The sequence below is a fragment of the Canis lupus genome, chromosome 37 (assembly GCF_048164855.1).
Source record: "Canis lupus baileyi chromosome 37, mCanLup2.hap1, whole genome shotgun sequence".
In the NCBI taxonomy this organism is placed as follows: domain Eukaryota; kingdom Metazoa; phylum Chordata; class Mammalia; order Carnivora; family Canidae; genus Canis; species Canis lupus.
This window is the reverse complement of record NC_132874.1, coordinates 19,758,694-19,785,358: the sequence shown is the minus strand read 5'-3', so window position 1 is coordinate 19,785,358 and position 26,665 is coordinate 19,758,694. Positions and strand designations below refer to the sequence as shown.

At 45.8% G+C, this 26,665-nt stretch overlaps 1 long non-coding RNA gene across 1 annotated transcript; it reads right to left on the bottom strand.

Annotated features, from left to right (window-relative positions):
• Nucleotides 1-3,514: 3,514 nt before the first annotated feature.
• Nucleotides 3,515-16,950, bottom strand: LOC140626030 (uncharacterized). The gene is made up of 3 exons (XR_012025279.1): nt 15,329-16,950; nt 7,732-8,054; nt 3,515-7,266 (listed from the first exon to the last, which is right to left on the bottom strand). It is a non-coding gene; the product is annotated as an uncharacterized lncRNA (long non-coding RNA).
• Nucleotides 16,951-26,665: the final 9,715 nt, after the last annotated feature.

Below are 26,665 nucleotides of genomic sequence, written 5' to 3'. Positions count from 1 at the left end.
CCCACTGCTCAGACCTGAGCTCTGGGAATAAGTCTCTTGGCAGGAAGTCCCTCTTAACTGGTTTCAGCTGGAGACTCCACAGCAGCAACTCTACAGCCCTGGGGGAGAGGAGAGAGGATAGGGAAGTAATGTGGAAAAAAGTATAATCTTATCCTGAAGAGAGCATCTCCTGTGAACATAAACCATTCGGAGGAAAGGGTAGAAATAGAGCCCGCAATAAATTAGCAAGCAATAAGAGAGGGGTGGGGTGCAGGGGAAAGAGCACTAAGCAGGAAATCAAAACACCCAATCCCAGGTAGGCATCAACCGCTGACCTTGAGCAAGTCACACCTGGGTCTCAATTGCCCCGACGACGGTAGGGCTAGACCAGGTAACCTCTATGGGACTTGTCCAGCCATAAACTCCTGCGAAGAATTGCAGGCACTTAAGTAAGTTGATAACAATGTTGTCATTGTTACAGCATTTTCCAGCTACTTGTGTTCATTATCTCTAGTCTTCAACTGTGACATTAGTAACCCATCTGAGGCCACCGTCATGACTCAGGATCTGCATGCAAAGAAAAGAAAAGGGGATGCCTTTGAGTCTGTGAGACCAAGCTGCACAACATCTCCTGGAGGCCTTTGTGCTATGAGTCAAGCAATTGTGGCATATGTGGGCACTTGCCACGTCTGGGAAGGGCAGATAAACCTACACAGGTTGGTAAAATTGTCTAATGATCTGCAAGGATTTAGTATGGCTCAGTTGCTTAGCTAAGGTCACACTCTGAGGGTCTCAGATTTACTATGTTTATAGTATTTATTACTTTTTTTTTTTTTTTAACCTCCTAAACCAAATGACCCTGAAGTTGGAAGCAGGAGGAAACACCACACAGAGGCAGGGAAACTCGATGCGTTGACTTCACCCTGGGTGTGACTGGACTAGGTTTCTTCAGGTCACAGGTGACTCTTACAAGATGATCATTTACCGAAAGGGGGCAGTGAATGAACATGCAGTGTCTTTAGGGACAGCACGCGTCTTGGGTAGGTAACTGTTTGGAATGGAATTCCATCTGGAATCAGATTGCCAGCTTGGTCCCTTTCGTTTTCTTCAGCTTTTCAGTTCCAAGTCTTATCAGGACTAGCCAGGTGGTCCCTGGTTTTATGTATCCAGCTTTGTCAACAGCGGGGAGTGGAGACACGCAGCCAGGTAAGAGGGGAGGTAGGGCAGGGCCGCACTCACCCCTTACGGACAGAATGCACCCCTGTGTACGTTAGAATATTTTCAACTGCAAGTAACAGAACACTCAGCTCAAACCAGCTTTAAAAACAAGGATATTTTTACCTTGATAAAAATATGATAAGAAGCCCAACAAGCTCCAAGGGGATTAAAATTGTGGCTTGGCCATGTCATCAGGAACCCAGTTCCTTCCAGCTTGTGTCTCTACTGTCCTCAAGGTGTTGGTGTTGGCCTCGGGAAGCTCGCCTCATGGTTCGAAGACACTTGAGCAGTCCTGGTTTCACATCCCAGGGCAGGGCCATCAATCTGTGCCGCTGCCCAGGACCCTGTGCTCAGAGGGGCCCCACACTTGTGTTATGCTTTGCTGTCGCCATCTTGAAAATCTTACTAATTTGATCCCTGAACTCGGATTTTGTGGGTGAAGCTCTGTAGGGCAGTGGAGCATGCCGAAGAACAGAGGAGATAGACACAGTATGCATGTCCACCCTTGCCTGCTGCCCAATTCACGTGCAGTGTCTGTGATGCCCGTGAGCAGAAAATCCCAGTGGACTCACATGCATGGGTGTCCAGCGAGACCCAAAACCAGTGCCAGGTGAACATGATAAGCCTATGCTGAGTAAGTGAGGACACTAATGATCCCTGGAGGCCAGGCTTTCTGTGCAAACCAGAACTTGCTTTGAACACAGAAGGAAGACAGCAGAGTTCAAAGACAACATGAAAGACCAAGGAACTGTATGCAATCCCTTCTGATTTGTGTTACTTCCCTGGCCAACCACTTTTCAAAATGATGTCCTAGAAAAGAAGACAGAGTGATTGGCTAATACACCTTTGCAGGCTATCCTAGAAGAAAACCCAGTAAAACTCCAGCCTGTAACTCCAAAAGCCTCAATTTCTTGCCTTGTTCCTATCCTTCGACTCCCCCCTCCTCCCTTTCTTTTATCAACAAGGAGCAGGGCAACTACCTGAGTTGTGTGCAATAGTTTATTGCCCTATAAATGTCCGGAATAGAATATCCTCCTCCTAGAAGCAGTTCCATCCGGCCGCTGGCTAGCTGGCTGGTGCCTCTATTCTTTCCTAAAGCAACAGCTAGAGCAACTGCTCTCCAACATCATTAGTCCTCCAAAGATCAGAAAACAGGAGTCTCTACCCCAAAGCTGGGAGGAAGACTTATTTTTCACTGCATGTCCTTTGTGATATTTAAATGTCTTACCATGTGCCAGATTACCTATAAAAAGAATTCGATATGTATATTTTTTTAAAACCACCTCCTCTTACTTGCTTCTGAAAACACGGCAAAAACACAAAGGCAAACCTTTCATAAAAATGAAAGGGAAATATTAGCTTCTGGAATTACCCTAATAAGAAATATCACAAGTGATCTTGAATTCATCCTGGGAAAAAATACACTCTTTTCTTTTTTCTTTTTTTCTGAGATTTATTTATGTATTTTTTAGAGAGAAAGATAGAGAGACCAAGCGTGAGTAGGAGGGGCAGAGAGAGAGAAAGAATCTCAAGCAGACTCCTGCACTGAGAGTGGAGCCTGACACAGGGCTCTTATCTCACAACCCTGAGATCATGACCTAAGCTGAAACCAAGAGTCAGACACTTAACGGACTGTGCCACCCTGGGGCCCTACAGCTCTTTTCAAAGAGTGACATTAAAATGTCCAAGTCTGGTCACCACTTGTCTGAGAGTTTCTTTGAGAATACTGGCAAGCAACCTGCCCCGCCTGGACTGCTGTGAACATAAGCACTGCAGAGTTCACTCTGTCCAGACCATTGTCACACGACCAGTCCCCAGGCCGGACCTCATGGCTGACTGGCCTTCCTGACTGCCTGACCCCCTCCTTTCTCAGCACAAGAGAGGAAGTGGGTCACACGGGGAGCACATGCTGGCAGTGGGGGGCAGTGCTGGAACAGTTTCTCCTTCCTTCTTCCATTGTACGTTGTTGTGCTTCAGCAACACTCCAAACCAGCTCGTGCATGAACTTGCTGGAGACCTAAGACTGGAACCAGAGGAGAGCTGAAGATGCGTTAGTTCCCCCCAGGACCACAGCACACCCAGAGGCACAGAACAGGTGCACATAGGAGCCAAAGCTAGAGCCCGGGGAGCCATAACCATTGCCAAGTTCTCTTCCAACACGTTTCCTACCTTCCCAGAGCCGCCCTTCATGTACTTGCCCGAGACCAATTTTTGTCCAGAAACAAGAAGACAACTCTTCTGTTTCTATTTCCACACAGTGGTTCACATAACATTCAAGGACAGAACACAACTTTAAGAATCAACCTCCCTCATTAAAGCAAACTTTTTATTTCTTAGGTAAGATTGAAGATTGTCACAGAAGCAGTGTTGTCTCATCAGGGCTTCTCAACCTCAGCTCTGCTGACATTTTCAGCAGGATAATCCTTGGGTATGGGGACTGCCCTGTGCTCTGTAGGATGTGTAGCGGCTTCTCTGGTCACCACTCACTACATGCCAATAGCACTTTATCCCCTTAGCTTGTGACAACTAAAAAAGGGTCTCCCATCATTGCCAGATGTCCCCTATGAGGCAGAGTTGCCTCTTATTAAGAACCACAGATCTCGGGACCTGGGTGGCTCAGCAGTTGAGCATCTGCCTTTGGCCCAGGGCCTGATCCTGGAGTCCCAGGATCGAGCCCCACATCGGGCTCCCTGCATGGAGCCTGCTTCCCCCTCTGCCTGTGTCTCTGCCTCTCTCTCTGTGTGTCTCTCATGAATAAATAAATAAAATATTAAAAAAAAAAAGAACCACAGATCTAGAGGAAACTACATTATTGGTTATTATTGGAAAACACCAATAAAAAAGAATATTCACACTTACTCTGGCTTTGTAACCAAATATTATGAGAGACTGAGAGAGCCTGAATCATTGTCCACTCTGGCTTAATGGTTTCACATGATCTGCCACATATGATCTGCTCACCACAGTGGCCAGAGCCCAGAAAAGCATGCAGGGTGACAGCTGGAACATGTGTTCCTTCAGCCTGGTGTCCTGTGCCTGGAGTTGATGGAGAAGCCACCATGAGCCTCCTTCACAGCCCAGCCCTTTTGCCCAGTGGCTCTTAGCTTCTGTCTCTATAGTCAAAACTGGGCTGAGATTCATGTGATTTGGGACAGGTGCCTTTATGTCTGTGTCTATGTGTATTTCTGTGTTTTTCTGTTTTATCATTTTTTCTAAAGCCAGCATAAAAACAATACATACATACTATTATAAAAACCAAACATTCAGAGTGAACATACATTTATTGTGAATGAAAAGCCTCCTCCCTCTTGCTCCTTTACCCTTGGGGGACATTCACTTATCATTTGTTGTGATTCTTTTGTTGTTGTTGTTGTTGTTGTTGTTGTTGTGATTCTTTGGACCCTTTTCCTTATATTTACATAGATAAGGAAGTAATTAAAATTCTGGGCTTTTAAGATGTAATTCTAGGCTTATTTCTGTATGACTTATTTTTGAAGTATTCCTTGTCAGTACATGTGACTCATTCTTTTTTGTTTTTAAACTTAAATCAATTTTTTTAAAGATTTATTTATTTGAGACAGAGAGAGAGAGTGCACTGCGAGTTAGTGTGCCTTGGGGGAAGGGCAGAGGGAGAGGGAGAGAGAATCACAAGGAGACTCTATGCTGAGCACAGAGTCTACCACCATGACCCTAAGATCATGGCCTGAGCCAAAACCAAGAACCAGAGACTCAACCGACTGTACCACTCAGGTGCTCCTAAATTTGTATCAACTTCACTGAAAATATCAACTCCACTGAAATATAATTAACGTACAACAAAATGCTCCTATGTGACAAATGTGTACCTGTGTAATTGCCCTCACGATCAAAGTAAAGGAGTTTTCAATCCCTCCAGAAATGTTCACTTAAGACCCCTTACCAGCCAATACTCTCCATACTTGGCTCCTGACCTGATTCCTGTCACTATAAATTAGATTTGTCTTTTCAAGAGTTTGTTATAAACAAAATCATGCCGTCTGTACTCTTTTTGTGCCTGGCTTCTTTCTCTTAATATAACATGTTTGCAATTCATCCCTAGTGGTTGCCTATATCAGTAGTACATTCCTTTTTATTGCAAATTAGTGACCCATTGTATGGCTATGTCCCAACTTGTTTATCCACTCACCTATTGATGGGCAACTGGGTTGTCTCCAGTGTGGTCCTACCATGCATAGTTCTATTACAAACACTAGTGGTCAAGTCTCTGTATGGACATGCTTTCACCTCTCTTGGAGAGAACAGATTCCTCAGAGAGCAAATGCTAGGGCTTATGGTAAGTGTATGTTTAACCTTATAGAAAATGCCAAACTATTTCCAAAGGTGGTTATATCAATTGATAGTCCCACTGGCGGTGTACAAATGGGAGTTCCATTTGCTCTATGGCCCAAAAGTTCCTGTTAACTTTCTGAGTTTCAGTATCCTTGTCCATAATAGGGAGATGGTTATGGTATCCTCTTCATCAGGATGGGGGGAAGGATCAAATAATATTGTGCTGAGCCCAGTACCTGGAAAATATTAAAGCTCAATATCTACTTCTGTGGATTACAGATGTCACCATGACATGTGTGTCTTATACACTTGCTGCTAGCTCTTCGATTACTTTTATATTTTCTTCATTTTTTTCACCATCAAACTTCTTGAAAAAGTTTTCAATACCTTCTGTCTTTTCCTGCTAATTCATCAACCCCTGGCCATACGACTGCTAACCCCACTGATGCTCTGAGAATTCTCTCAGTGTCCCCCAGAACTTCTCTATGGATGATTCCTAAACCTGCAACTTGGTTTCAAAAAAGCTCTCCTGAGTCCCGGCCCTGATTCTAGTGTCAGCTGAACATGAGCCTGTTCATGGCCTGCAACATCCCTTCTCCATCTCTGTTCAACAAAGGCTTTTCCAGACTTCCACATGATCCTCAAGTGCCACTTTCTTATAATTCTTCCTCCATCTCTTAATTCCCAGCTTTGCAGAGCACTTTAGATTTCTATTACTAGTATGGCAAAACAAGTATATAAATATTTAATGTATAAAATTTGAGCCATAGCTCAGACTGTAAAGAAAGAATACTGCAATTGAATCTCAAATATGTCGTTTTCTTTCATGGGACACAAGGCAGGTTATTTGACTTTGCTTTCCTCCTCTGAAAAGTGGGGGAAAACAGAACTCCTGCCTTATAGAATTATTGTGAGGATTAAATGAGGTACTATGTATAGTCCTCAGAACCATGCCTGACCCATCCTGAGTGCTCCATAAAAGTTAATTTCTCATTGCAGTAGGGAGAGCACCCCAGATCCACAGACCAGAGTTTCTCAGCAGTGGTTTTGTCTCCATGTGTACAGGGAGGAACAGACAAGCCACAGGTGGGTCATTTCATACTGAGAATGGTTTTGTAATCAGGAGGAGTCTGTCATCAGCTGAACAAGAAATATCTATCTCTGCATCTACCTAATTTTGGAGGAGAAAGAGTTCAGTAATCATTTATAAAACAAAATGTAATTCGGAGGGCCTGTGTCTGGACTTGTCACAGGAAAACTAAGAGGTCATTCATGATTCTTGGGTGGGGGGGGCGGTGTCACAAGAACAAGTGAGCAGCTGGTCTTGTCTAAGTCATGGGGGAGGGCTGTTCTTTGCAATAAGCTGTTTCCCAGAACACAAAAGGGTAGGAGATTTTGGAGAACAAAAGTTTAGGGGATTAGCCTCCACTGTTTTCTGGAATCACCCTCAGGGCTCAGGTAAAGTTCAACATTGCCAGTGTCTCTTCTTCTTCAACACAATCATGAGATTGTGCTGGAACAAATATGTTTGGAAATGAGGCAATGAAGATGTCCAGATCTGCACCACTGTTAGTCCAGATTTGATCACCACGTGTAAAGTTGTCAGCTCAGATTTGGCCACTGTGCACAAATTCAGCTGGAGGCAGAGCTGTTCTCAGGGCTGCTGGATCATGATATACGGATCGAATCATTTGTTAAGTCAATGGCTGCAGAGTAGCATTTCCAGACATATCTCCAAGACATTGTGCGTTTGCCAGGCAGCTGAAATAAAGCAAGTATCTCAATAAAGTGAATATTGCAATAGAGAGAGTCAAATGAAATTTTCTTCTCCAGCACATCTAAAGGTTATGTTTATACTATATTGTAGCTATTAAGTATGCAATAGCATTATGTCTTAAAAAAGTCATATCTTAATTTTAAAAATACTTTGTTGCCAAAAAATGTTAACCATCAACTCAGCTTTTAAAGAGTCATAATCACTGGTCACAGATCACCATAATGAATATAATAATGGAAAAGTTTGAGCTATTGTGAGAATGACCAAATGTGACACAGAGATACAAAGTAAGCAAATGTGTTGAGGAAATGGCACCAATAGGCTTGATTGATGAAAGGTTGCCACTGACCTTCAATTTGTAAAAAAAAATTGCAATATCTGCAAACACAATAAAACAACCTGTGCAACTCTGGGCAGGATGCATGACCAACACTTGAGATGCCATTTACCTGTTCTGAGAGTCTTGTGAAAGCAGTCTCCTGTGTGGTGTCATCGGTTTCTGGGGACTTTGGTGGAACCTTGGTTTAAGGTCTCCCACTAGAAGGGATGTCCATTCAGAGTAAGGCTTATAAATGTTTTAATTGTGAAATATAAACCCAGGGTTGTACTCCATGTAGTTTTGCAGCAATATGGTGATTCAGAGAGCTATGTAAGGTCCGTCCCTCCTGGTCCAAGATTGGTGTTCAGTGGTATTTTTCTAGAAAACTAGGTCTCATATCTGAAGATCGGGTAAAAGTTGCCATGGAACTTGTGGGGGAAAAGCAGATGTAGCCTGTTGGTAATAAGTATGAGAGTATTTAATAAGACCTTGGCAGTATTTAAAGACATTGGGTTTTATCAGATTAGTATCTTCTAAGGTCCAGGAGGAGGACAGGATCTTCATTGGGCTGATAATTATTTCGGAAGGAGATAATTAATGTTAACTGGAGGGGGAAGAGGAAAGAATCATCAGGGCTAAAGACAAGACTTTGGCCCAAAGGGAAGGATAACTTCCTCAGTGAGCTTCACAAATTCAAGTTTTAGAGCACCATCAACCTATTCTACTTTCCAGAGGATTGAAGATGATAATGACAGTGCAATTTTTGGAGAAAGGAAATACTCATTGAATGTTCCACATAACCTCAGCAATGAAATGAGTTCCTCTATCACTGGAGAGGACCAAAGGCATCCCCCAAGTGACAAAAATTATTTGCAGTAGAAGCTATAATGGTAGCAGTAGCCTTTTGAAAAGAAAAATACAAAAAAAAGAAAAAAGAAAAAAGAAAAGAAAGAAAAGAAAAGAAAAAAAGAAAGAAAAGAAAAAAGAAAAGAAAAGAAAAGAAAAAAAGAAAAGAAAGAAAAGAAAAGAAAAGAAAAGAAAAGAAAAGAAAAGAAAAGAAAAGAAAAGAAAAACCCACTTCTAATTATCTTAAAAACTTAAGGCTAAGGTTACAACACATTCATACTCACAAAACTTTGGGAATTAGATACAACTCATTTGTCAATGAAGACAGGAACATAGGAAACTGGCTCTTATCCTTGTCCTACATTTACATTTTCACCAGGATTGTGTTTCTAACCTATGGGGCAATTTGACATTATCTGCTCAATATGAAGGCTACAGAAGCAACCTCACCAATATGGAGGAGGCCTTTAAGATTACCTTTGCCATGATGTGCAATGTTATGGAGGTTGTGGACTAAAGTTCAGGTAAGGGATAGAGATGAGACCAAGAGACCACCTGGGCATCTCCAAAGCTCATCTGAGTGGATCAAATATCCAACATGTTCCCAATTCGTTTTATCAGACTGAGGTATTAGCAGTCAATGCGCCCTAAGCTCCTTAAGTAGAGTTTCCAATTCTAAAGAAGGTTTGAGCAATGGGAAGTATGCAGGTAATCAAGGAAGTTTTTCTTGGGATGCAGTTGTTATAATAAATTTGTCACACAAGGAGTTTCCTTTCATTTTGAGGATGTGGCTACTATTGTGAACTTCAATTTTGAGAATATTTAGTTCTTGGGTAAAGCTTCCAATAGGCCAGTGATTTGGGTCCCAGTTTTGGTAGGTGACCCACTTTATTTCCATAACATAATACAATCATGGTGTTATGCACCAAAAGCACATTGGCTATAAGCATACAGGGTGAAGATCCCAAAGCATGTTCCTCTTTTTTGTTTATAGAAGGGGAAAAGGACAATGAGTCCAAAACAGGGAATCCAAAAGTGGAAGGAGAAGACAGAGAGGATGTGAAGCTTTGAAATGCAGTTATGGAAGGAAAGTAACTAAAGGCTTTGGGAATGGTCTCCTTAGCCATGAACATAAGGGAAAAACTACAGTGGAAAAATTAGGGGTCCAGTTTCTGCAACAGTCAACTAATTCTGGAAACCCTTGGAGTCACCCTTTGGTCTTAGGGAGAAGGAAATTGAAAGTAGTATGCCCTAAAATAATGCACTTGAGGACTGCATTATTGCATTCTGTTTTTAGAGAGCTTACAGCCTTTTTGAGCAAAAGCTTGGAATAAATAATGGGTGGTGATAAGTGAGTTGTCAAAATCAGGTGAGCAGAAAAAAAAATGTCATCTACATACTGGATAAGGAAAGAACTGCACGGGAGGGTTAAATCTCTCAGGTCTGTATTTAGGGCCTTAGCTGAATAAGTAGGGACCTCAGTAACTCCTAAAACAGGATGGACCATGTGTATTGTTGACTTTTCTGTATGAAGTCAAAAGATATTATGCGTCAGGGTTGAAAAATATACTCGAAAAAGCAGAATATAAGCTGATAACTATGAAGCAAGTGGTGTTGGGTGGAGAGAGGCTAGAATGGCTGAGCTCTTTCAGAACAACAAGAAATCTGAGAGTGATTATTTTGCTGATTGGCCTCAAGCCTTGGACTAGATGGTATCCCATTTGGCTTCTTTGAAGGGAAGATGGAGGTATTACAGGAACTGGATGTAGGAACTACATCTTTCTTGTTAAGGAAGTCTGGAATTATAGGCTGGAGACCTTAAAGGATTCTTGTTTTGGAAGGTATTATGGTAGAGGGTATTATGCTGAGAGTGGTACAGAAAGTTCTTTTCTACTCGGAGAAACTTCCTAGATTTGGTCTATGTCAGTGGAGTGAGCAGCCCAAAGAAAGTCAAGTACCTGAGTTGGTACCTGAGGGTTTAAATGGGGTTCAGGATTTTGACAGAAGAAAGAAAAATCTGATGGTCAATGAGTCATGAAAAGGAAAAGGTATGAGCAGGGAGCTGGGGACCTCAACAGTGAGGTTGTCTCAGGAGCCCCGAATATTGATACTCCAGTTGGAAACCTTTGAAGAAGGTTTACTGAGTAGTGAGGCTAAGCAGAAAGCTGTGCTGGGTAGCAAGGAATCCTAGTGAGACAGGAAGAGGTTCAGAGAAAGGAAATCATGTGGATACTTATCAAGTCCCTCCACAGTATGGCTTTTGTAAAGGGAGGGTGGTGGGAAATACGAGGTGTTAATGGTAGGATGTGTTGTACTTGGACCCCTAGGAAGGGGGGTGGGGTGCCCATTCATAGGAATGACTGTCTCCTTTTGCATGTTAGTGTAGATACAAGGGGACGGTCTCTCAGAGAAAGTCTTCAGGGAGATGAAATTTGGATTCTTGTTCCCTTTTACATTTTAAAGCCAGGCAATCCCCAGTCCAATATCTTTCTTATTGGCGTTATCTACAAATATCTATGGGGAGTTTTGGAGGAAGCAGACTGCCCTGACTTGCTTCTCCTAATTAGTTAAGTTGTAAGGGCTTCGGTTTGCACTGTGTCAATCTGACCTTCTCCGCAATGGTCTCTCCATGGTGTTGTGTGAGTGTACATTTTCAGAGAGAGGAGTATTTTGTTTATTTACAGTGCGCTTTTGGATACTATCTCTAATTTCTGGTTGTAAGCCATTTACAAAATTAGTAACAGAGAGTGGTTAGTTGTCAAGAGCAAGAATGAAGTAGTTCTTCCCAGCATTTTCAAATCTATGTCTGTAGAGGTGGGTTCATCTCTTTGTCTTCTGCAGTCTTGGATTTTTGGCAGACTTTGAGAAAAAACAGTCAGAATGGATTCTAGAGTTCCTCCCCAGTGGGTTTGACCTATAAACCTGGAGGGTGTTCTGACTCTTTCTGAAAGTCCTCATGAAGACTATTTGGCTTTTACAAATCATATAATGGCATCTTTAGGACCACCAGCAGCTGCACAAGTTGTTATAAATCAGGAATCACACGTGAATATCCGCTGGGGACCAGTCTGAATTGATTGTAAACTCTTCCCTACTCTTGTTGTCTAGAAATTCTTTACCAGTAGCATGTAAATCTGAGTAAGTCCTTATTCAGTCTCGAGCTTTCCATCACAGGTAGGAAGCAACAATAGTACAAGTTATGATGGGGAGTTGGGAAGCAGGGAAGACTAGTGGGGCAAGGAGGGATGAAGGGGAGGACTATAGGCCAAAGGAGGAAAAGGGAATCTGCAGACTAAAGGGCAATAGTGGGTGCAGGGAGGCACAAGAGTGGGGCATGTGGAGGGTGCTGGGTGAGGAAAACATTGTGAGGTTTTATGAGGAAAAAGGAGGAGCAGAGAGAGACATTGAGCTGCTCATGAGAGAGACATTGAGAGAGACATTCTTAAGAACAGTATGAGATAGACTGGAGACATTGGCTCATTTGTCAGCCTCTTTGTAAAGCAAAATGAGCTGACCATGGTGGAGGAGAGATCTTGAAGCCTGAGGTTTGAGGATGCCTCTTAGACAGACAAGTTTTGGGGAGAGTCTAGGGGCCCCAAAGGGACCATTGCAGTTCTAAGTTGTTCTCAGTAAAACCCTGCCACTTTTTGAGATAGGAACGGGATTGTTGCCATAGTGGTAAAGCATATAATCAGAGGGGATTTTCAGAAATGGCTGAGAAGTAGATTCAGAGTTTCCATACTACTTCTGTTGAACAGAAGCCAGCAAATGGACAAAACCAAAAGAGTACTCCAACTGAGAATCAAACTTAAATCTTTACCATGCTACCACAGATGAATGCCTGGAGCAGAGGACCAGGAGCTGGGATCATGTGGGATCCCTGGAAGGCTAGGTGAGAGAGGAACATGACAGGCTGGAGGGACTTCAGCAACTGGGTGGAGAAGCCCAGGTCCAGATGGGCTTCCAGCCCCATCCAATCACAGTACCAAATTGTCAAAGACAAAACACAAGCAGGTAAGGGCACTGATTTTATTCAGGCTGTTTCAGTAGGGAAATCACCCCAGATCCAAAGACCAGAGTGTCTCACCAGTGGTTTTGTCTAGACATTCTAGGGAGGAGTAGATAAGCCACAGGTGGGTCATTTTACAGTGGGGTGATTTTGTAATCAGAGTCTGTCAGCTGAACGATATGTCTACCTCTGTGTCTAGCAAGTTGTGGGGGACAAACAAGTCAGCTAATCAGTTGTGAAATGAAGACAGGAATTTGGAGGGTCTGAGTCTGGCCTTGTCACAGGCAAACAAGGGAGTCATCCATGAGTCTTGTGGGGTCACAGGAAAGATTGGACAGCGGGTGTCTGCTAGGGCTGCCATGACAGATACCGCAGGCTAGGTGTCTCAAATGACAGAAATTAATGATCTCACAGTTCTGGAGGCTGAAAGTCTGAGATCAAGGTGTTGTCAAAGTTAGTTCCTTCTGAGGCCTCTCTCCTTGGCATGTAGATGACTACCTTCTCCCCGTTCCTCTCATGATTGCCACTCTGTTTATGTCTGTGTCCTGGCCTGTTCTTATAAGGACACCAGTCGTAGTAGATTAGGGCCCCATTCATATGACCTCATTTTAAATTAATCACCTCTTTGGGATGCCTGGGTGGCTCAGTGATTGAGCATCTGCCTTCAGTTCAAGGTGTGATCCCAGAGTCCCGGGATCGAGTCCCACATCAGTCTTCTTACAGGGAATCTGCTTCTCCTCCCTCTGCCTGTGTCTCTGCCTCTCTCTGTGTGTCTCTCATGGATAAATAAATAAAATCTTAAAAAAAAATTACTCACCTTTTTAAAACCCTATCTCCAAATGCAGTCACTCTCTAAGGGACTGAAGATTAGGAACTCAAGACTTCAACATATGAATTTCAAGGGGATACATTCAATTCACAACAGTGGGTCTTAACTAGATCGTTTCCCAGAACACAGAAGGGTGGGAGATTTCAGTCACAAAGTTTGGGGAGGTTAAGCTTCTCTGTTCTTCAAGGAGTGCAAGACTCAGGTGACATTCAACTCTATCAGGAAGGAGCCCCTTCCTTTGCTCTGCCCCCCTAAAGCATCCACGGGCTGGCAGAGGAAGTGGGTGTAGAAATGGGGAGAGGCAGCCAACAGAATTCAGAGAAGGGAAACTGCATCAGTGGGGCTGGTAGTGGGGGACAATGTGATACAAGGTTGACAAAGGCGGGAAATGAGACAGCCGAGCAGAGCAGCGGGAGGGTTGACTCTAAGAGAGAAGATTTTCAGTCATCATCATGAGATGTGGAACCTGGGAGAGCAAGGGGATTTTTTTCCCCCATAAGTCTTCACTGTGATGTTCTATGTAATACCCAATCCTTCACTGCTTCAGAGCCCCCTCAAGAATTTTTTAGTAAATGTATTTATTACTCTTCAACAGCAATAGAGCCCGATCTGTGTTCCTTTGTGTTTATCCCCTGCTGAGAAAGGTCTAGAAGGGGAAGGTAGCAGGAAGGCTCTTCTCATTGTGTGTGTGGGTGGGGATCTCTCACCTACTGGCTATGTGGGCAGGTGTCTCATCTCCTTTCTAGACTGCGAACATTTTATTTATTTTTTTAAATTTTTTAATTTTTATTTATTTATGATAGTCACAGAGAGAGAGAGAGAGAGAGGCAGAGGGAGAAGCAGGCTCCATGCACCGGGAGCCCGACGTGGGATTCGATCCCGGGTCTCCAGGATCGCGCCCTGGGCCAAAGGCAGGCGCTAAACTGCTGCGCCACCCAGGGATCCCGACTGCGAACATTTTAAACGCAAGGACATTTGCTTCATCCTTTTGTAAAAGCAGAGGTGATCGTTAGTTCCCTTTGAAAATTCTAGAAATTGGTCGCTTATGAGTCAATTTAAACCTTTTTCTGCAATTAATTATGATTTCAATCTGTACCACCCTTTGGGGGCATGGACGTTCTAATTTGTCCATTCTCCACAGTGTCCTATGCCTGACGATCTGAACTCTTCTGGATTTCTGACCAGTGGCACTGGGAAGGAGAAAGGCAAAGGCTTGCTTTCCCCTCTTCTGGAGATGGGGAAGTAATGGAGAGGGGAGAGGCGAGAAGGGGAGGCACTCTCTGGTGCATCTCAGGCCCTGGCCGGAGCAGGGAAGGGCGTCACCCTAGGAGATCAGCAGGATGAGGCTCCAGATCCTGGGCCCAACCTCCTTAGCATAGGCCTTCCCAAAGCAATGCTCTTGGATGATCTGAATGTAGCCCCATGTTTGGAAATATGTTCAGAAATAAGACGAGTACCAAGAAGAGAGACCTGGGGGGTGACAAAGCCATCTTCCCACACTGGCTTCCTCCCTCAGACGCCCACTGGTGATTAGCCCTCTGGGTACCCCACTTCCTGCTGCCTCCCCACACTCTAGGGGCCAATGGACATGACAGCAAAGCAGAGGCCTGGAAACCACAAGAGAGAAAGGCCAGACCCAGCATCTGAGTGTGTTTTCTTTTCGGGAGATGCTGCGAAAGTGAGCGGTAATGACTTGCAGTAACCTCTGCCAGCCCCAGGATTCAACAAACGCCCTTCCAAAGGGGGGCCGCTGGCGGCTGCGGCGTGAGGCAGAGCTGCTGGACTGCACAGAGCAGTTTTTATAGCTCTGTTTGGCCTGACAGTTCTCCAACATAGACAAGCTAGGGGACGGATGGTTTTAAGATCCATTTGTGTACCATTAAATCAAACTGCCTGTCTTTCTAAGGGTTTCTGAATTTCCAAACTTTTTAAGCCATAATAGAAAAAAAATCCCAGAAAAATAAATGCAGTTAGAACATAAGGTTTTTCTTGTGCCAATGTCCTCATATCCTCCCCCTGAAAATGACTCCCCTGGGTACTCACCCTCCACCAAAACATCGTGTTGTCTTATAAAATAAAAATGCAGCCAGCAGAGCAAGCAGATGGAGCAGAAAAAGTGAAATGCGGCATTTCTTTGACACTGGCCACTCCACGGCCACCGGAGGAAATATCGTGTCCCACTGAGAACCTAGGTCAACGGTGCTCCGAAATCACTCCAACGAAAGCACCTATGGCACTCGCTCCTGTCCAAAACTGTTTTCATTCAGAGTCAGCTAACGTGATGTGCTGGGTCAGCAAAGATGACCGTGAAACCAGGACCTGGTTGCAAAACACACTTTCTCCTGTTCGTTTCAGTGTTTGCAGCGTGGCGTTTACACCGGCCCTGGCATCGCTCTGCAGCGCAGAACCATGCTCCGTAAAGCGTGCAACGCAGTCCAGCTGCAGAAGTCGCCTGCATGGGGAGGTGGTTTGCAGGCAGCTACCCAGCATCAGGGAAGCATCCTGTCTGCCACTTCCTGCCCTAGCCCAGCTGCCCCAGAGATGCCGAGGCATCTCTGAATAGCCACCCCCGCCACAAGCAGGGCCCGCGCTCCCGCTGATGAGAGCCGGGGACACGGTCAAGACGGTCAAGACGTGGCCCAGTTCCTGAGAGTGGTGGGGTGAAATCCACCGTGCTTGCAACAGATCCCTGGATTCTGGGCTTCATCTCATTTAAGAAAGACATTGTGTATATTGTTCAAAGTAAATAAAATAATGAGATGAGAAAGAGGAAGAGTCATGGTTTAATTCTCTGAAGAGAGCGGCTCCCTGTGTCTGGAAAGGGCTTAGTTTGTACTTGCTCAGCAGACAGAAGAGTCCCTTCTCTGCCGATGGCCCAGCCACGTGAACCCGCTGGCAGCTGCACAGAACCAGAAGCCGGGCGGCGGCGGCGCCCTTGAAACCAGCCCACTCTGTGTGACCGGGGATTTGTCCCCGCAGACTGATCCATATCCAAGAAAAACCTCTCCCCCTGGTCAGAGACAAGCTTCTCGTTCTCAGCACGAGGCGTCACATTTTCCACGTCCCAGAGCTGGACCTGTTGTCCTAAGGACCCCACACCCAGCACACCCAGTGGAGTTAGGGACCTCTCCATCTCCTGCTGATGGCACGAGGGAAAAACGGACCATGGAGGGAGAAGGGCCGGGACACAACCTTGGGTCAGAAGGCCGGGGATTCCCCTGTGCTATTCTGCCCCTTGACGTCTACGCATCTGGGGGTCAGCCTGTGATGAAACAGCCCGGGCTGGGAGGGAGCCACATGTGACCGCCACACGTGTCTCTGGCGATCTCATTTTCAAACCACTGCGTGCTCCTTTCTAACCACGAAATGGCTGGAGCCAGTCTGGATGCTGTTTATTCATCCTCTACTAAGGTGATGAGCAGCAAAAGGCAGAAAGGTGGGCAAAACCCAACAAGAGTCTTGGAAGAAGATGTGAACCACTGGAACAGACGGCTGCCTAGGGCCTGTCAAGCAGCAGTCTATCCGCAGGCCCCAAGATGCTGTGCTGTAGGCTCAGGGGCTCCTGGGGGTTAGAATCCGGCAGTAAGAGTGCCTTCTCCCCGCCGAGTGTGCACAGGCTCCAGGAGGGCCCAGAGGCCCTGGTGCAGGAAGCAAGGTCTGACTGTCTCCAGGAGCATAGGGCATTGGGAAAGGGCACTTCTTACGGGCCCCCTAACCAGGCCCAGGGGCATCTCCCGTCCCACGTCACTTCCCAATGTGGAATTGGGCCAGCCACAAACAAACGTGGGAGCGCAGGGCATGGCTGGGCACACACAGAAGGCCAGGAGCCGCAACACTGGCCAAGGGCCGGGAGAGAAGCACCATAAAAGGTTAACATTACTTAACAGGTTACTTAACATTGACAAACAGGGAGAAAGGTTCGTTTAGATCCAAAGCTGTTCTCTGCAGCTCATTCACTCCCTCACCCATTCTCCTATGGGTTTCTACAAGTTTCATACCTGTGCACCTGCACACGGCTAGGGCCCCCAAAGAGACAAAAGGAAACACGCCCAGTCGTTTCCCTTCCAGGCTGTGGCTTCCAGTCACTGAAGAGTACTTTGTGTTGCCTGATGAGACTAAACATTCACATGGACGTTCAGAACACGGTCCTCTTGCAGAGAAGTAAGAAACCCGGTCTTATTGGAAGATGCTCCCCTCTGACACCCATGCTTCCAGGGCCTCATCCAGAGCTGGCCCCATGGCAGCTGCGGAATTCTTGCCGAGCTCGGTGTTTCCTTTGTCTCTTCTAGTCTTCAGGTTCTGACAAGTGTATACATTTTCCCCAAATTTTCATGGAAAACTTTGTGCTGTGGAACTTGGTGGGGGGTTTGGTTTCTTGCCTGTAGCTTGTGACCTGCCACTTTGTATTCATCTCCTGAGCTGCGCTGAGAAAAGGGTTCGGGACACCTACTGCCATCCCATGTCTAGAGGAGGCCACAGGGGATGTAGGGGAATGCCCCAGGGGTTGAACTCGAGAGACCTGAGTGTCAGCACCTGTCCCGCCACCCCCTGGCTCTTCGCGCCTCATTTTCACTGCTGTGGGAAAAAAGCCGGGAGTGGGGTTGGTTCAGACTAGGGTTTCTTGGCCTTGGCAGTATTGATTGATGTCTTGGGACAGATCATTCTTGGCTGTGGGGACTGTCCTGCGCATTGTAGGGTGTCTGGCAACATCCTTGGTCTCTACCCAGTAGGTACCAGTAGCACTCGCTCCAGCCGCAACAATCAAATGTATCCGCAGTCATCGATAAGTGGCCCCTGAGAAGGAGGATTATCCCCAGTTGAGAACCACTGGTATAGACCAACTCTGTCTAGGTCAGAAGCCGGACGTGATCACTGAGCGTGTGAAATGTGGTTAGTTCAACCTGAGATGCATTCTAAGTATAAAACGCATAGAATGGGATACAAACATTCTAATGAAGAACAACAACAACAACAAAAAAGTAAAATATTCCATAAACATTTTTATATTAATATATTTTTATATTTTTTATTCAGTCCATGTTGCAATGGGAATACTTTTAATACACTGAGTTACGTAAGATAAAAATCATAAGTGTGAATTTTACTTTTTTTTTTTTTTTTTTTTTTTTTTACTTTTTATACAGTGGCTACTAAAAAAAAACTGAAAATAATGGCTTGATCTGTGGGTCCTTGGATTTCCGTTGTTGAACACAAGCCTAGATGCTGCTGGCTAATCAGTAGCCCAAGTTCCCTGCAGATGACTTACTACCGCAGGAGCAAAGCAATCCTTTTCCAGCACTGTCTGCTGTCATGATGGACCAGATAGTTGAGGCATGACAGAGGATGGACACAAAAGCCCGTCAGCAAATCTCTGATGCTTGGCCTGAGATGCATTTGGGTCTCTCTCTCTCTTCCTTGATAAACTAAGCAAAATCTGCAACGTCAGCATTTAGAGGCAACGCCCTGCTTCATCCCACAAAGGAAGCAGCCCCAACTGTCAACATCCTGCTCTGGTCTGCTGATGGATGCAACAGACCCTGAACACCCACGCAGAAGCCCAGGGAAGCCTGCCTCCCCATGGTGATTTTCCACTTCCACCAACCCATAGAGCAGCCTGGGACCAGGAGAGCTGGATCCTAAAGGACCTGGTAGAGAGCTTAATTATTCTATAAGTCACCTCTCTTAGTTCCCACAATACTTAAGTTAGCTAGACTTTAGGATGTTTCCATTTTATGCATACCTGGCCAATAGGAATTTCTCTCCAGAAACGAAAAGTTGTAAGAAAAGTTAATCTCTTCGTTTCTATTATATCAAACAAATCCAACTTTAGCTTTTTCTTACTATCCCTTCTCATCCCCGTTCCTGCAGTGGTTCAAAAGGCAGAGAAGGGACATGCAGGGTGGCTCAGTGGTTGAGCGTCTGCCTTTGGCTCAGGTCTTGATCCCGGGATCCCGGGATCGAATCCTATATCAGGCTCCCTGTGGGAAGCCTGCTTCTCCCCCTGCCTGTGTCTCTGCCTCTCTCTGTGTCTCTCAAGGATAAATAAATAAAATCTTTTTTTTAAAGGAGGGGGCAGAGAAGTTTCCAGGGTCACAAGCAAAGGAGAACATTCAAGGTGGGGCCCCTCTAGTTTTCTGTCCCTGTCGTGACCCCACTGGCTGCCTTGGAGAGGTCTGCATGCTGCCTGTAGGGAGCCAAGCAGCCATTCCCTTCCCAGTTCTGGCCACCTTCCTGGGAGCAAGACTGGGACAGCTCAGGACTCAAATTCTTGGGGCTCCTTCTAGAATCCCCAACCCATCAACTCTTTCCTAGCTACTGGAAACCACTCTCTCTGCTCTGCAGTATTCTCCTCTCCCTGAAAAACAAACCAAAGAATGCCAGCCTCCATTCCCTCCACTGCCTGCCCCATGCCCTGCGCACACACCCCATCTTCTGGGCTCGAGCTAGCATTATCTGCTACGTGACTCCAAGCTTTCAAAATAAAACCTCAGAGGGGTGGGTTTGGATTCAGAAATACCCTACTTTCAGTACTATACCACAAAACTCCCAGCAGGATCAGGACCTCAAAGATCTGACCCTATGGGAATGGAGGCCTTAAGAAAAAGACAACAGACACAGTGCAATTAAAATCTATAAATTATGTCATTCCACAAGTGGAGAAAGCAAGGTTCGGCGAGGTCAAGGGACTTGCTCCATATCACGTTTCTGGTAGGTGTCAGAGGAGGGACTCAAACCCAGGACCCCTGACTCCACCTAAATATATCATATACCCTCCTCCCTCCTCCATGCTTTATCCCCAACATCCCAGGGAGCATGGAAGGAGATCTGCTAGCTCTTTGTAATCATATGTTGATGACCCTCTAGAAGAGCAGCTGGACCTCCAGGTCCCCATCTCTATTCCTAGAAGCACTGTCCTCTAAGGACATTCTTACAATTATGTGGTTACCACACTCCAGCTGACCAAATTAGCACACACACTTCCCTTACTCCCCTTATCATAGCTGGAATTCTCTGGAACACTTAAACCAGACTTTGTTAAGAGCTGATGGGGCGCCCAGCTGGCTCAGTCAGTGGAGCATGCAGCTCTTGATCTCGGGGTCGTGAGTTCAAGCCCCATGTTGGGTGTAGAGTTTATTTAAAATAAATAAATAAATAAAGGCAGATTTAACAAAAAAAGGTTGAGGTTAACACATAACTAATTAGATCATCTGATGTACAAGATTCTTCTCCCAGCTCTCTACAGAAATGATTTAAAAAAAAAAAAAAAAAGGAAAGTATTCCATGAAACCCTTAGGATCTTCACGAGTTCTACAAATATGTGATTCCAACTGCAGTTTGTTTGTTTGTTTGTTTTAATTGGGTCATTGTGGATGGAAAGGTTCATTAGAAAAGCCAGTTTAGAGGAAGTGTGGAAGTGCAGGGCTGTATTATCTCATGCAGTGGTTATCAGCCACAGTAATTGAATGGCCGATCAAAGTTCTCCACCATAAAATTACAGAATCAATCTTAAAATTGGAAAGGATGTTTGCCATGTGTGTACGCCCAACTCGCGGCTTGTGTAGGAATATTCACTTGGACATCTGCCTCTCCAGGCTGTGAAGTCTATTAAGGCAGCAAAAATAGAGAGTGGTGGTTCATGTCCCCACAAGGGACCAGACTCACAGAACCTAACACAACTTCTATAAGAGGGCTCAGCAAAGGTTTCTATTGAATTTTAAGGAAGAAATGTACTACTTCACTCAATTCTCTTACAAAATGCTGCATAAATAAAACAACTGAGAATCTACCTATTTAAAAAAAACATAGCTTAAAATATGAGAGAATCTGCGACACAAACAAATAAAAATCAAGTACACTGTCACTCCTTGCAACGCTGGGTGCCTGTTAAAAATTTTACCAGTAAAAAATTGACTTTCACAAACACAAGGTTGAATGAATAAAAAGCCAGACAAAAGAGTGCATATTGAATGATCCCATGTGTATAAAGTTAAAAACAGGCAAAACTAGCTGTGGAAAACAGTTGGGAGGTTCCCAACAAATTAGAAATGGAATCATCACATGACCCAGCAATCCCACTTTGGGATATGTATTCAAAAAATTGAAAGCAGGGTCCCGAGGAGGTACTTGTACACTCCTGCTTGGTGCAGCACTATTCACAATACTCAAAAGGTGGCAGCCACCTAAGTGTTCACCCATGTGGTCAATGCATACAGTTCAATATCGTTCAGCCTTAAAAAAGGAAGGAAGCGGGATGCCTGAGTGGCTCAGCGGTTGAGCATCTGCCTTTGGCTCAGGACATGATCCCAGGGTCCTGGGATCGAGTCCCACGTCGGGCTCCCTGCATGGATCCTGCTTCTCCCTCTGCCTGTGTCTCTGCCTCTCTCTCTCTGTGTGTGTCTCTCATGAATAAATAAATAAAACCTTTAAAAAAAAAAAATAAAAGGAAGGAAGCTCTGACCCAGGCCACAACATGGGTGCCCTTTGAGGAGATTATGCTGAGTGAAATAAGCCAGTCACAAAAGAACAAATACTGTATGATTCCACTCATATGAAGTTCCTAGAGTGGTCAAAATTATAGAGACCAAAAGTGGAAGGGCACTACCAGGGGCCAGGGGCAGGGAGGAGGGAAGGGGAATCAGAGTCTCATGGGTGCAGAGTTTCAATGTCACAAGATGAAGACAGTTCTGGAGATGGATGGTGGTAATGGTTGCACAACATGAATGGTCTTAATGCCACTGACCTGTACCCTTAGACAAGGTTAAGATGATAAATTTTATGTCTTGTGCCTTTTACCACAATTAACAATATTTTTTTAAGGGGGAAAAAAAAAAAAACACAGGCAAAACTAAACCGTGGTGTGGAGATGAGGGCTTGTGCTGGAAAAAGGACGCAGGGCAGGCCCCTGGATGCTGGTCCTGCTCTGTTTCCTTTTTTTTTTTTTTTTTTTTATAAATTTATTTTTTATTGGAGTTCAATTTGCCAACATATAGAATAACACCCAGTGCTCATCCTGTCAAGTGCCCACCTCAGTACCCATCACCCGGTCACCCCCACCCCCCGCCCACCTCCCCTCCTGCTCTGTTTCTTGATCTAAGTGCTGGTCATATGAGCGTTTTCAGTTTGTAAACTTTTAGCAAATGATACATTTAGGCTTTTTGGAATTTCTCTTAACCTTTCTTTGAACTTGTTACACGTAAGTTAAAAATTTAAAAAAATTATATTAACAAAATTATATTAATAAAAACCCAACTAGACAGGAAAGGCCACAAAATGCAAGGTAGTCCAACGTCTGTAATAATGTATGATGGGCTGACTATTAGCTTTTGCTCATGTTTTGTTCCATAGTAGCTTCTGGAGCTCCCAAGTTTATGAAGCAGCTTCTCTTTTTGTTCTCATTGCCACTTCTGTTAATGGCCAAGACCGTCCAATGAAAGTCAGATCTTTTTTTTTTTTTTTTTTTTTTTAACTTTCTTTCAGGAGTCCCTACCCTCAAAGGCTGCTGGGCAAAACCCAGGCTTAGTCAAGCAGTCAGAGTGAAAAATGACGAGGGTGTGTGGAGAGCTCATGGTGTGAGCTTTGTAGGGATTAGGTAAATCACAGGTGCACCCTTACCTGAACCAGCCAGCAGCTTACTCATTAATCAGCTGCTTACCAGGCGGGCGCTCCAAGTTCCCCTCTCAGCCTGGCAGGCTGGTGGCTTTGGATGGGTTCCCAGTTTGGGGCTCCCTTGCCACATCCCCTTTGCTACTTCAGCCAGAACTTCTCCCTGCAGGTAACCAGACCATAAACCCAGAGTACTGTCAGATTCTATTCACCACTAGATTCCCCAGACAGAGTTGACTTCTCAGGTTTCTCCTCCCTGGTTTGGTGGTGTTGGTTTTTTTTTTTTTTTTTTTGACACTTTCTCTACTCCACCCTCCCTTTCCCCCCCACACTGTTCTCACGGCTCAGGTTGTGATCCGAACTGGTTTCTCCATAAGAAGGCCCAGATCTCCTCTCTCTACTTCCTCGTCTTTCTCTCAAAGCTTTTATTCCTACTCTTATCCCAAATTCCTTCACTTAAACTAAACAGAAGTCCAGATAAGGCATAGAGGGCTCACAGAGAACCAGTTCTACATTTCATTTCCTTTTGGTCCTTTTAATCCTGTCTTTTAAAAAATAATAATGATGATGATGTTTTTCAATATGCTAAGCACCAAACTTGAAATAATGCTTGCGACATCTTCATTCATCCAGGAGGATGCTGGGGCTTGAAAAAGTCACTTGCCTCTGATCCTACAGAGCGACAAAGCCAAGAGGCAAGCTCTGCCTGGAGTTGGCTCTGCGACGCAATTACGTCGTGTGTCCTTGGAGCCTGGCCTACACTCTGATGAGTCGAGGCCCTCCTGTTGAGTGCTTGAGCCACCTTTCCCCAGGTGCCAAGACGTTTGGAGCGTGCCAGCTCTCCCCAAACACTGTTAGAGCATCAGCAGGGCACGGTGGGATGTCAGGGAGAGCTCTTAGAGGTCTTCCGGTCACACCCTTTTGTTTTAAACATCATCTATAAGCCTGGGGCCCTCTGTTGACCTTTGATTTTTACCCAAATAAAATCAGAAAGCAGATGTGTGCAGCTCAGCGGGAACCCAGCTTGGGGGAAACGCTTCTCCGGAGTTGGAACTGGCCTTGTAGAAGATGTTCTGAAAGCGGAAAGTGAGGAGCTGCTGAACAAGGCAGAGAAACATCTCCCCAGCCACACCAGGCCATCTTTGCAGGGGTGACGGTGGCAATTAAAAAAAATCAAATTTTGAGGTAGAAAAGCTTGAAGTTATCTCAGATGCAGCTCATTCCCCCAAGGAAGCCAGCAGCAAGAGCTAGCTTTACCCTTCACATTGCAGGCCCTACAGCTCTGGAGCAGGACCTGCTGTCTCTGTCCGGCTGGCATCGGATCACACGGGGGCTCTTCTACCTTTAGAAAGCTCCTGTCAACGTCTGGGGCCGAGTCAGCACCATCGGGCACCCGAAGACAGAAAAGGCCAGAATGTCAGGTCACTGCTTTCAAACGAGCGGAAACTTTATTTTCACGTTTCAGAATTTGCTCCAGATTTTCAGAAAGAAGAAGATATTCCATTCTTTAAAGTCGGGTGGGAGAAAGATTGGTTTCCGAATGACAGACATATCTTATTCTATTGTATTTTTTGCAATCAGAGTGCCAGATAAAATTAAAAAGGTTTTAAGTGCTTCTGTTCCATTTCTTCAAGGGGTGACCATGTTATACCTGCCTAATGCTTCCCATGAAAACCGTGTCCGGGAACTACCAACTCAATCCCGCATCCTCCACTCTCTGGTCTCCTGGCCCCAAGACCGGGCAGGAGAGAGCCAGGGCTGGCCGCCCACTAGCCAGCTGCGGTTGCCCAGGACCTGGTGCTTAATCTTTGTGACAACCGCCCCAGATTAAGAAAAGCCAAAGACCAGTGTTGCACTGTCTTTCACACTAAGTCTTTTTCCCCAAGAAGCTCCACGGAAGAAACCATTCTGAACTTGTGAACACCAGCTTTTGCACTGCTTCCTGCCCAGCAGCGGAGCTCATAGCATGATGCTTCACTCTGGCCAGATTTGGGCCTGTTGGAAGGAAATAACGAGTTCCTCTTTTAGCTGCTTTCCATCACTTCTGGAGACTAGCTTCCCAGCTACCAAAACAAAATGTTTCCCAGCTCTTTCCTCCCACATCTATGAACTTTGTTCCTTGATTAAGTCCCAGATTCCCCTTAAAACAGAACTGGATGAGGTCCAACCAAGTTCTTTAGGTTCTTCAAACATTAACTCCACAGATGTTATTTCAAGAGGCTTGTGTGTTCTCCCTCCCTCTATTTCTGGTTTTGAGTTGGTTCTTGAGGCTCCAGTTGGGAAGTCTGAGGAGCATATCAGCAGCATTTAGCCCGAACTCACCAGAAAAGCAGGAGAAGGAAGCTCCTTGGTGTATAAAGGCACTGGGCTCTCCTCTCTGGACACACTGGGGAGCGAGCTGCAAGGAAGCAGGTGGAAAGGACGGGCAATCCTCTCCAAAGCGAGTAGGTTAGGTCTGTCGGGGGAACACTCCTGGACTAGAAGAGTCCAGTTATTCCACATCTGACAGCGAAACGTTGGACCATTCACTCCCAGCCAGACACACTGAAGCTGCCTGACTTTTGACATTCCCACCATTCCCAACTCCAGCCAAGAGCAAAGGCTGGTTCTCTGAGTTGTCTGTGGGGAAGGAGCCAGCTTCCCTGGAGGGAGATTTGCTGGGGACCCTCCACGAAGGCCTGGGGCATCTGTTCCCCCATCCAGCCTGAAGACTTAAGAGGCTGGAGCCGTTAGGGGGCGGCATGAGCTAACTCATAACTCAGCGCAGCTCCTCTGCAATTACAGGGTGCCTCAAAGAGCACAAGCACTAGGGTTCTGGTGTCAGCAGAAAAACAAGTTAGAAAGACACGAGGGGAGGGGCAGGGTGGGGGACAGAGAAACATCCCTCTAAAGCCCAAAGCTGTGCCAGTGAAACATTGCTCTTGAAAGAGCCAGGCTGCATGTCCTGGCACATGCTGGGAATATAAAACCACAGAGATACAGGCTTCTGAGAGAAGCCGACGACTCCTGCCCCATTAGACCGCACTGGATGGGCTCCTGGGCCTGGGGCAGAGAAGCCAGGGGCAGTGCCCAGAGCTGAGGACAGAGCAGGGTGTGGGGGGACTCGGCGACATGCCCCCTGTGCCACTTCGCTCTTCAGCCTTCTGGAATGAGAGGACAAAGGAGCGCCTTGATGCTGGCAGGCACTGGGGGTGCGGCTGGGTTTTACAAGGAAGGATGAAATCCGATCTCCCCAATCGGGATATATCATCTCTGCCTGTCTATGAGGTGACCCAGTTCTGCGACCAGCGCTTGGCTCTCAGCGACGTGTATCACGCTCCCAGCTCACAAGCCGCCGGCCTTGCCAGAGAGGTGAAAACGTGGCATCCTTCCACGAGGCAAACTCGAGCTGGCACCTGGGCCGACGCCTCCTGTAAGAGCAGCTCTACATCTCAAAGGGCTCCGGGCAACAAGGATTGGCCTTTGTCCCTCCTCCCACTGCACACCTTTCTGATTCACCAACGGTCCCCACCCAAGGGGAGAGCTCAGGCATGCCGGAAAGGAAAAATCTAGAGCCGTGGAGTGGACCTTGCCTCAGTCTAGGTCGCCAGGGGCAGGGAGCCAAGGAGGGGTCTGGGGAGGTCTCCCCCATTTCTTCCCACTAGCTCCTCAGGACAGTCTTGATTCGTGATGGCTCTGAATGACTGTGCCCCCAAAGGAGGGCAGATTGGACTGTCAAGCTGAAGGGGACAGATGACCAACCCCCCAGCACTGAGCTCTCACTACATGCACAGGCCC